The sequence below is a fragment of the Quercus lobata genome, chromosome 1, assembly GCF_001633185.2.
Source record: "Quercus lobata isolate SW786 chromosome 1, ValleyOak3.0 Primary Assembly, whole genome shotgun sequence".
Lineage (NCBI taxonomy): Eukaryota > Viridiplantae > Streptophyta > Magnoliopsida > Fagales > Fagaceae > Quercus > Quercus lobata.
The window spans coordinates 12617062-12626353 of NC_044904.1; positions in this window are offsets into that span (position 1 = coordinate 12617062).

Genomic DNA, 9292 nt, shown 5'->3' on the forward strand with positions numbered 1-9292 from the left:
CAATAACAACTTATTACCTATGATTTGTTGTGAAAGTGTTGTGGAAAATGTTGTGGACGTAGCTCTTCTTTTATTATTTATTTAATTCATTTCCAACATTTTGTTGCTAGGTGTCAACTATGGGTAATATTTCTGACAGTATTATCAGTGATTGCTAGTTAGCTCGTTAATTTTGCATTTGGTAGTAGTCACAGACTCACAGTAGTCATTACTCTTACTAATATGATTTTGTATTCTTATACAAAGGTTTGAGCATCCTCTGCTAGTGTATGATTTTTCTTAAAAGATAAAAAAGACCACCCTTCCCTATAATTTTCCTTCTTGAAGCATGCACATGTCAATTAATTCTCATGTGTTCTTTGCTCTGCTTGCAGTTGTTTCTGTTTTTATACTGGATTTCAATAATTTTGGAGATTTTTAGGAGATGGTAACCTTTATATTTTTGTTGAAGTCTCTCAGTTTTTACATTCTTTCATTTAGAATCCACATTATTGGAAAGTTGATGTGATATCTACTAGTCTATATAAAAAGTGCGAATGGAGGTTTGAACAGTGATATGTTGAGAAAATTTTTGTCGAGTAAATGCACCGTTTCTAGTAAACGCATTTTGGCTGGGTTGTTATAAGGGCTATTATTACGTTATTACCTTTAGGTCTTTGAAGGGTTGTAACTTGTAAGACATTTTTGGGTCTTTTTGTAATGATACCAAAGAGGAAGACCTGTGACTGTGAGACATACAGAGGGACTGTGAGAGAGAGAGAGAGAGGCGTGCTCAACCTGCTTGGTATTGTCTTCTCTGTATTTGTACGGTTGAGAGGGAGAGAGACGTGTATACCTCAATCAACAAGAGACAAGAAGAGAGGGAAGCAAGAGGCATAACTACTCCTATCCTATCCCAATTGCTTTGCTGCTTTTTGCTCTCAACATCCTCTTGATTGCCGACGGTCTCTCTCACATCTAAATCCATTATACATCATAATTCTTCCTTCTGTATTATCTGAATCCATAATCCATCATTTTTTTAACCATCATGGCACTTGCACCATCAATGAACTAGCACTGACAGTGATTATGGGTCCGTTTGGATTGAACTTATTGTTGCTGAAAACTGAAAATATTGTAGTAAAATAATTGTTAAATGTGTGAATAGTATCGTGAGATTCGTGAACAATATTTTTTGTCTCATGAACAGTAAATTTTGTCTCTCCCTTAAACGCGTGACCGCTGAATCCAAAACCACACTATGAGTCAAAAGTCGTGAAGGATTCAGTGAGAGAGACTTTTCTCGCCCTTTTGCGGCTTTCCCTGAAATTTACTTTAATTTGAAGAGGGAGCAAATTCTTTCTCTCAATCAATTATTATTTGACTTCAATTTTCTGTGTTTTGCTGGTTTTCTTTGGAATCAAAAGAAGGAGAGTTAGAGTTTGGTGGAGAATTGGAATCCATTGCGTTGGTGGAGATACTAAGCAAAATGTATATGTTTTTGTTGTGTCGTCATAGTCAATGTGATAGGTTTTCTGTTTTCCTCAAAGAGTTGTTGTTGTGAAATTTTAAAGTACTCGCAAGTGTACGAACCGTACCAAAATATAGTTTGACAAGAACAAGGTTGAACCCACAAAGACTTAAATGAACGTAGAAAAATTAATCAAATCTTAACCAGATTAATCCTAATTTAGTTTAATAAAAATTGGTTGTTTGCAATTAAATATTCTAAGCAAATAATTAAACTAAGCAAAGATATAATATAAATTACTAAAGAGATGTAAACAATCTAGAGAAAGGAATTAAGGTTTTGGAACCCACCTTGTTAATTCTTATCAGCATATATTTACAATCATTAATTTTTCCCATTTAAATATCTAAAGTATGCTCTTCTTTGCTTCCTAGATATAAAATCAAATCATCAATTGTATCTATAGCCAAACAAATCACAAGAGATATCCAATTTTAAAATCAAGAAATAAAAAATCAAGCATTCAATTAATTAATACAATTGATATGAAGTAAGAATAATTTAAATCATTAAAGAACAACTATTGTGGGAAAAATCAAATCACATACTAAACATTAAACTAGACAAATAAAATAGAGAAATAAATAATCACAATGCTATCATGGAGAAAAAGTTACAAAGAAGCCACATGTGGCAATGCCTCTTGCTCCAATTTTCTGTTTTGCATCCCAGCCCTAGCACTAGCCTCAGCCTCCTCTGAATTTTGCTCTAAAGAGCCTTTAAATAGGTCAATGAGTTCTATTACAAGTTGAATTCCTGTTAGTAGAAAATTCCAAATTTTTAGGCTTCACTTAACCGACGATTTTGGTCCATTTAATGTCATAATTCGGACTTTTGGTAAACTACAAAGTTGTAGCCCTTTCCAGCCCAACTTGAATCATCTCGATTGGACATCTAAACTGAAAATTATGCCAAAAATACTAACATATGGAATTCTGATCCGAATTGGATTTGGATTTGGTGTAAATTTCCTTTGATTTCTTGCTCCAATTGGACTTAAATTTAATTGGGTTAGCCTTCTTTGACTTCATCATGGCCCTTGTAAAAGTCCATTAGCTTTCTTCTTTGCACAAATCCACTTATTTAATTCCATTCTCCTACAAAAGACAAATTCACGCAATAAAATTCAATTAAGCACAAAATTGATTATTCAGCATTATTCCAAAACCAAATATAAAATGCATGAATTAACTCAAAATAAGTATGATAATGCTTTTTAACAATGATATAAATATGCAAAATTAAGTTATTATCAATGCACATAGGTTGTAATTAAAAATCAGCTTCTTGTGTGAAGTATTTTTAGCCTCTGGAGTTGAAATCACAGCTACTGAGTTTAAGCATTGATTTTCATGGCAAAAAGAATTTTTCTTGAAGAACACAAAATCATGCCCATGAGAGGACATTTCCAATTCCAACCGTCAGTCAATGCTTGAGTTAGAACTTCTTAGATTCCCTCCTCTCCTTATCCATCCTTCCCATGGGACAGATTCTTTGGGGGGCAAATATGTTTTTAATGTTTTTTAGGCTGCATATATGTTTGAAAACATTTGTTTTTGAAATTTTCAATTCAATTAGTAATAGAATATTTATGTAATGTAGTTGATATTTAAAACGTATATATTATTACCTTTTTGATATAGACTAATATATATCAAACCTCCATTCACACTTTTTATATAGACTAATATATATATATATATATATATATCGCTTTATTTCATTTCTTCTTTCAATTGGACTATGTTCTCTTGATCTACTTTTCTCAATTGCTCATTCATAAAACAAAATCGTAATGGTGTCAGATTATTGAGGGATTTTGAGATTCAAAGACATGAAGGCGAATGTCCATATGGTTCTTTTCTCTTCTTCTTTTGATTTTCTTGGATTTTATGACGTGTTGATGATTTTGTTGAGTTGTGAGTGTTGGCAAATAGGATTAGGATTGGAGGAAATTTTTGCATTTGAAATTGGAGTTTTTGACAGTGCAAACATATATTTTTGTGAAAAATGCCCAAATGGGCCTTTTTTTTTTTTTTTTTTTTAGTTCTTTGTAGTGATGGTTTTGATGTGTTTGGATTTGGTTAGCTTCTTGTCATGGCAATGGCTATGAGATTTAAAGCATATTTGCAGCTTTCTGTCAGTTCATAAGGAGATTCTTTTGTTCAGTTTAATTTATTTATCTTTGTGTGTGTGGCCAAATTTTTATGACAGCCCATCTATGGCAATTAAATCAGCATCCTCGAAGATATAACATCTAATATATATATATATATATATATATATATATTATTTATTGGATATGATTCAATTGGATTGAGTTTTGATTTTAACATGATTTGTTGATATCCTTATTCTAGATAAAAAAATTAAAAGCATTAATGTTTGCTTTGATGAAATATCTATGAGAATGTTGATTTATTTGTGGGTTTGATGATATATCTTCAAGGACGCTGAGTTATTTGTGGTTATAGTGGAGGTTTTGGATAAATAATCTGGTGTGAAAGGCCTTGCAGATCTAATCAAGACAAGTGCTGTTCACATTGCTGATTTTCATAGCATGCTGACTTGCTATCGGATTTGTCATTTCTTTCCACTGGTATCCTTTCCCTTTGCACCTTGTGTGTGTGTTTTTTATGATTATTTCTTATCAATGAAATAGCTCCGTTAAAAATATTATTAGAATTTAATAATTTATTGCCACATTATTACCTTTTGCAATAACTAAATGAGACATTAGTTATTATCAAATTGAAATCATTCATGTAGATGACAGTTTTGGTAGAAATCTTATTGTAGACAAGCTCATCGACCAGTTGCAAACTACCTCTCCCAAGTAGGAGCTTTCTCTCACACATTCCGTGTGACTCTTCCTCCACCTTGTGTGGTCTTCTCCACCATCTGTGGGTGGGTTTCTCCACCACCGTGTGGGTCTTCTCTACCCGTTCCCTTCGTGGTCTCTTTGCTATTTCTCTGAAAATCCCTAAATCTAAATCCCAAAATTCTCAGCTGCATATCAACCATCCACCATCCCATATCTCTCACATTTGTCTCTTTTTTTGTCTGCTGGTTTTAGTGCCTCAATCATCAAATTTAGTAAGGAAGTGGGTCGGCATCTGTTTAAAAAAATCCCGGTCATTTTGGAGCTTTTCTCTCTCGCCGTATGAGCAAAGTTCTTCTGGAGAGTGGGTTTTCTTGGTCTGGGTGGGTTTTGATCTAGTGCTGGTGATTCTCGGTGGCTTTTCTGCCTGATGCAACTGCTGCAAGGATCATTTGTTGGGCGATTCACCGGCATTTAAAGGTAATTCTGATTTGTATTTCTCTATTGCTTCTAGGCTCTGAATTTGGAATTATCTATTGTTTGGTTCTGTTTGGATGTTTTGTTTGTTTCAATGGGCATTTTTACTCTTGGTTGGATTCACTTTGTATAGACTAAGATATGAAAAATATAGAATGGTCACACCACTGAAAACAATGAATTCCCTTTGTTGGAATTGTCGGGGAATTGGGAACCCCCGGACAGTTTATACGCTCAGCGATTATGTGCGGCGCTGGAATCCCAACTTAGTTTTCCTCTCGGAAACTAAATCAAAATGCAGACGTATGGAAAAAATAAAATTCAAACTTGGTTTTACAAATGGATTATGTGTATCGAGTAGGGGCCGAAGTGGAGGGCTTGCTCTTCTTTGGTCCAGTGACACAAAGCTGGAGATTAAGAGCTATTCTAACCATCACATTGATGCGATAATTACAGAGATAGACACTGGTCTTATTTGGAGATTCACCGGGTTTTATGGATACCCGGAGACCTACCTCAGGGAAGAATCTTGGAAAATCCTCTCCTATCTACATAGTCAATTTAATTTACCTTGGTTTTGTTGTGGTGATTTTAATGAAATCCTTTCAATGGCTGAAAAAGATGGTGGAGCTCAACGTTCCTAAAATCAAATGGATGGCTTTTGTAGAATTGTAAATCACTGTGGCTTTAAGGACCTAGGATACTGTGACCCAGATTATACTTGGTGCAACATGAAGGAAGGGAGTAACAGGATTTCGCTTCGTCTTGACAGAGTTTTTGCTACTAATGAATGGCTCGGACACTTCAAGGACCCTACTATTCACCATTTGGCTGATTCCACATCTGACCACTACATTCTTGCCATCACTGACTCTCCTCCTCCATCCCGTAGAAGTAAACGTCGTTTCCATTTCGAAGCTATGTGGGTCAAAAGGGAGGATTGTCATGATGTGATTGAGGCTGCATGGCACTCCGGTACTCTCTCTGCCACTCTTTAAGGGATAGCTTCAAATCTCCAAAAATGTGCAAGTGCACTGGCAAGCTGGAATCAGAATGTAGTAGGCAATATTCCAAAGAAATTAGCCGAGAAAAGAAAAACTCTTAACTCCATTACAAAGGTTGATCGGCAAGGCAGCAGAGGAGCTGAAATTAATCAGCTTAGAAAGGAAATAAATGACCTTCTAGACAGTGAGGAGACCATTTGGCGACAACGTAGCAAAGTCCATTGGTATAAGGAAGGTGACAGAAATACGAAATTTTTTCACGCCCGTGCTTCGGAGAGGAGGAAGAAGAATTCCATTTTGGGGCTTTGGAATGAGGAGGGTGTTTGGTGTGAAAGTAAGGAAAGTATCACAGCCACTGTCATAGCTTATTTTGAGAAAATCTATACTACATCTTCTCCCGCCGGAATCAATGAAGTCACTAATGCAATCCCTAGGCGTATCACAGATGAAATGAACTATAAGCTCACCAAAACTTTCACAAGTGAGGAAGTCTTAAAGGCACTTCAACAACTCCACCCCACCAAAGCATCTGGGCCTGGCGATATGTTCGCGATCTTCTTTCATAATTATTGGGACATTATTGGACCTAGCATTATAAACATGGTTTTAAATGTGCTGAATTCAAATCTGCCCATGACTGAAATAAACAAAACCAACATCTCCCTCATACCAAAAACCAACCAGCCAGCTAGAATGACAGAATTCCGTCCCATTAGTCTCTGTAACACCACCTATAAAATCATTTCAAAGGTCCTTGCCAATAGGTTTAAACTTTAAAGACATTCTACCAAACATCATATCCGAAACCAAAGTGCTTTTACCCCTAATCGCTTGATCACGGATAATGTTCTTATTGCCTTCGAGTTCATGCATTATCTAAACCATAAAAAAGAAGGAAAAGAAAATTACATGTTTATCAAATTGGACATGAGCAAAGCTTTTGATAGGGTAGAATGGAGCTTTATTAAAGGTGTGATGGAGAAATTGGGTTTTGTGGAAAAATGGATTGATATTATTATGAATTGTGTCTCTTATGTTTCTTATTCAGTGCTTATAAATGGGGAAGCCTGTGGGAACATTTCTCCCTCAAGGGGCATTAGACAGGGGGATCTGCTCTCCCCTTGCCTCTTCCTCCTCTGCGCCGAGGGCTTTTCAGCTCTTATTCATGAAGCTGCTATGAATCAGCAAATTAATGGATTTTCCATTTGTAGAGGCTGCCCCTTAATTACTCACCTTTTCTTCGTTGATGATAGCCTCTTGTTTTGTAAAGCAAAGGAGCAAGAATGTCATACACTTGTCAGTATCCTAAACAGATATGAAGAGGCTTCGAGGCAGAAAATTAACACTGACAAATCCTTAGTTTTCTTTAGCCCGAACACTTCACAAAAATTAAGGGATAGCATCCTAAACATCCTCGGCCCAATGCAAGATTCCAGACATAACAAGTATTTAGGGCTGCCTTCCATCATTGGGAAATCTAAAGCTCAGGTGTTTGCTGAAGTTAAAGACAGGCAAAAAAGTTTGCCGGTTGGAAGGGTAAACTCCTTTCAATTGGTGGGAGGGAGATCCTAATCAAAGCGGTGGCTCAAGCAGTGCCTACATACACTATGGGTTGCTTCCAACTCCCTAAGACTCTTTGCCAAGACTTGGAAAGTATGATGAGGAGCTTTTGGTGGGGGCAAAAGGACAAAGAGAACAAGATTGCGTGGGTTAGTTGGAGGAAGATGTGTCGATCTAAACTCCATGGAGGTATGGGCTTCAGAAACATTTAAGCCTTTAACCTTGCCATGCTAGCTAAGCAAGGTTGGAGAATTCTCACAAACCCTAACTCCCTAGTGGCCCGAGTTTTCAAAGCAAAATACTTTCCTTTTGATGATGTCCTCAATTCCAAAAAAGGGAGTAACCCCTCATATGTTTGGCGAAGCATCCACAATAGTCTTGAGGTTATTAAAAGGGGCACAAGATGGAGGGTAGGCAATGGCCGGCGAATCCATATTTGGGATGATAGATGGTTGCCAACACCATCAACCCACAAGGTGATTTCCCCCCAAGTTGGCTATGGAGACTTTCCTTAGGTGTCTTCCCTCATAGACATTGACACTAGATGGTGGAAGATTGATGTAATTAATGCTACTTTTCTGCCCCATGAAGCCAGCACCATCCTTAAAATCCCATTAAACTATAATTTGCCCGAAGATTGTCTTATTTGGATAGGCAACAAGAGGGGTGAGTTTATAGTTAAAAGTGCATATCATATAGCTTCATGTATTGTGGATTCAATGGAGGATGGTGAAAGCACCTCAAGCAGCTCATGGTCCCTTTTATGGAAGCGGATACGGTAGCAAAAAGTCCCTCCGAAGATCAAAATTTTTGCTTGGAGGACTTGTGTCAACGGTCTTCCAACTATGAAAAATCTAAACCACAGAGGTGTTCATTGCTCTAGCTTCTTCCCCCTATGTGACAAAGCCATTGAGACCACAGCCCATGCACTTCTTCATTGCGATCATGCAAAAATGACTTGGGCATTTTGGTAAAATTGTCCTGTGGACCTCTTTTCCTCTTATGGTGACTTGGTGGATATTGCCTTAGATTTTATTGCAAAAGGCTCCCCGAATGATTAAGAGCTTTTCTTTGTCGTTGCTTGGTCTATTTGGTGGAATCACAATCAAGCAATCCATGAGGACTTGGGTTCCCCTCCAATACATGCTTGGGAAATGGCAAGTGGAGTCTTGGCCGAATTCAAGGCAGCTTGCTCCTGTCCAAGATTTTCTCAGTCCATCCCTCAGTCCAAGCGGAAAGCTCCACCTACGGGCTTCATTAAAATTAACACTGATGCAGCAGCCTTTGAAGATGGGAGGAAATCCTGCATCGGTGTAGTCGTTCGCGATAATATGGGTGAAGTTATAGCAGCATCAAACAAGGTTCTACCCGCATCATACTCGGCTGAGATCTTAGAAGCTCTGGCCATGCAAGATGGTGTGCTTCTTGCAGCGGAAATGGAAGTCTCCCACGCTATCTTTGAGTCCGACACCTTATCCATTATTCTAGCAATTAATGATGAAATCCATGGTGGTGAGCTTGGGCACATAATCTGAAACATCAGAGAAATGGTTGCTGTGTTTTCTTGGTGTTCTTTTAAACATCTGAAAAGGGAAGGCAACAGAGTTGCCCATGAGCTTGCAAAGGCAGCTGGGAATTCTGGTGTTTCACAGGTTTGGAAAATGTCTTTTCCAAGTTTCCTTGGGCATCTTCTTACTGAGGATCTCTGTTTGTAAAGCTCAAGCTTTTTTTCTCCTTTGTAATTCATTTTCAGTTGAATGAAATTCTCTTATTCCCCATAAAAAAAAAAAAAAAAAGAAATCTTATTGTAGACAACTTATTTTTAGAACATTTGCTCTACAATGACTTGTTACTACTTGTTGTTAGACCCCACAGTAACAATTAATTCTAAAGTCACCTTGATAGAGTTATTACTTG